This window comes from Rhinopithecus bieti, unplaced genomic scaffold, assembly GCF_001698545.2.
Source record: "Rhinopithecus bieti isolate Rb0 unplaced genomic scaffold, ASM169854v2 scaffold_2723, whole genome shotgun sequence".
Lineage (NCBI taxonomy): Eukaryota > Metazoa > Chordata > Mammalia > Primates > Cercopithecidae > Rhinopithecus > Rhinopithecus bieti.
The window spans coordinates 1,251,507-1,254,223 of NW_016804119.1; the positions used below are offsets into that span (position 1 = coordinate 1,251,507).

Consider the following 2,717-nt stretch of genomic DNA (forward strand, 5'->3'; position numbering starts at 1 on the left):
AAAAAAAAAAAGGAGATGGGGAATCTAAAGCTAGACCACAAATATGAGACTTAATAGAAAGTCAGTAAGACCACAGATAAACAATGTTTTTCGATGGGGAATCTAAAGCTAGACCACAAATATGAAACTTAATAGAAAGTCAGTAAGACCACAGATGAACAATGTTTTCATATCTGAAAATAATTCAAGGCAATGAAAAAAATCCACTCCTCACAGGTGGGTGCTACATCATGTGCCTAAGAACACAGGCCTAGGGGTGGACAGAGCTGTGTTCAAATCCCAGTTTGATCCAAGGCCAAAAGACCTCAGGCATACTAATCCTGACTTAAATCACCCAAAACTGGGGATGACAGAATACTACATCAGAGGTTACCTTGAAGTTCACCTAAGATAAATGTTCCTGAAGTGCTTGGTGCAATATCTGCCCACAATGAGCAGTTCATAAATAGATGCAATGATGATAATGATAATGTCAGCTGCTTTTGATCAAACTGGAATGTTGGAATCTAAGCCTTAGCCCTCCAGACGTTTCTGTCTAAAACTAGAGTATTTTCTACTAACTCCAAAAGGGCCTGAAGGTATTTTATTACCATGAGAGTTTCAGCTGTGACCAGAGTTCATTTGCGCAATCTTTACATTCCAGTGCACTAAGTGCTTTCTCACGCAGGGACAAAAGAAGTCTTTGTCCCATGCTTCTGAAAAGCACCATCTTTGCTAGATGAGTTAACTGCTAAACTTAGGGTTGCTGCATTGGCATGCTGGGAAACCACATGAATCTAGGCACATCCAAATAGTAAAGTAGCATGGGTTTTAGGAAAGCAGACCACAAGGAGGTGGATGTGCATGTGTGTGCATGTGTGTGTGTGTTTTAAGGTAACATATTTTGAGTACCATCTATATGCCAGGCATCGTGCTAAATGCTTCATATTTCATAACAATCCCGTGAGGTGGGAACTTTCATTAGCGTCCCTTTATAGGCAAGGAAACTCAGTCTTATCAGTTCGGTGTTTTCCGAGTCAGATGGCTAATGAGTGAGCTGTGGAGCCAGCATTTGAACCTGGGCTCACACACGTTCTCATCCACTATGCTCCACTGACTGGAACTGACTGTAGTGAAACAAGCCCTGCAGATTGTAGCTTAATCTTCTGATTAGTAACTTTTGGCAAGAATGGTCATTTAAAAGGACCAAAAAAAAAAAAAAAAAGATTGGGCTGGGCGAGATGGCTCCACCTATAATCCCAACACACTGGGCGGCGGAGGCAGGCGGATCACCTGAGGTCGGGAGTTTGAGACCAGGCTGACCAACATGGAGAAACCCTGTCTCTACTAAAAACACAAAATTAGTTGGGCATGGTGGTGTGTGCCTGTAATCCCCACTACTAGGGAGGCTGAAGCAGGAGAATTGCTTGAATCGGAGAGGCAGAGGTTGCGGTGAGCCGAGATCACGCCATTGCACTAGGCAACAAGAACGAAACTCCATCTCAAAAAAAAAAAAAAAGTTTTTTGTTTGTTAAAAGTCTAATCTGGATGCTTCATTATTCTGCCCTCAGCTGTGCAGACAGTCATCTGGGGGGGTGGTCCACAGCAACCACACAGAACATAAGGCTTCCCTGAGGCAGATGATGCAAATAAATCCTCATATCTTGTTAGAACCATAGAAGGTTAAATGGATTTTTCTACTCTCCTTCCTGTCTCTGGAAACAAGGTCACCAGATTCTACACAGTTTTAGGAAAGGTGACCATACAATGTATCCTCCAAAATAAGACAGTTCTGAGAGTGCAAGGTGCACTATTAGTAAATACGCCGGCATAAACCAGGACATCATCCTAGTTATAGGTTTCCAGGTCATCCTGGTTGAGGTTTCTCAGTCTTTCAATGAACCGTTTGTGAACTGTCTAAGTGTGTCAGTAAGCTAAAACGCTGTACATAGAAGAGAAAAATGTGACATGGCTCTTTACCTGGGGCATGAACCAGCAGTAGCTCTAATTGTGCTGGGTCATGTCTGTATCCCAATCTGGCCTCATGGTGAAAGGAAGTGCTTTATCCAAGGGGGAAATGTGGAGAATCACAAGAGTCACCATAATAACTGCAATATTTTTCAGGGGATGGGGCAACCCCAAGGATTGCTTCATTAATATAAGCCCAGAAAGTCTGAACATCCTATTTTGTAGACCCAGAAAACAATATAATGACCATAAGAAGCTCTTCCTCAACCCTAACCCATTGACACTTTATTTGCTTTATCTCAAGAGGAGGGTTTTTATGCCTCCTGGTCTTCTCTTACTCATCCTCGAACTTGAGGAAATATACTCATTCTGACAGCTCTTCTAATTCCAGCTCCAGGCCTAAGGAGCAGCAGAACTTACAGGGGTTTAAAAAAAAGTCTGAATTTTTCACTCTCTAGATCAATCTAAGAGCAATGCAGTAAGATTTTCCCAGCATTTTTCCAGCAAATATAATTAAATTCCAGGGAACTTGGAACAAGAAATGCCCTTAGGGATCACCATGACCAACTTCTTCCTTGCAGAAGAGGGACTGAAGCCTCAAAGTGAAGAGCTGCACCCAAACGCATACCATATCCCTAGGACCAGATCTGGCTCCCAGACTGATTTCCTTTAACCACTACTTGGTTTAAATACTATCTCATGTTGTAGATCTCGCCAAAGAGAAGAAAGTAGGGGGTAGGGGAGGAAAGAAAGGAATGGAGGGAGGAAAG

At 42.5% G+C, this 2,717-nt stretch overlaps 1 protein-coding gene across 4 annotated transcripts in view; it reads right to left on the bottom strand.

Annotated features, from left to right (window-relative positions):
* Nucleotides 1–2,717, bottom strand: part of ANXA2 (annexin A2) — a 61,359-nt gene that overhangs the window by 32,572 nt on the left and 26,070 nt on the right. The window lies entirely within an intron of this gene.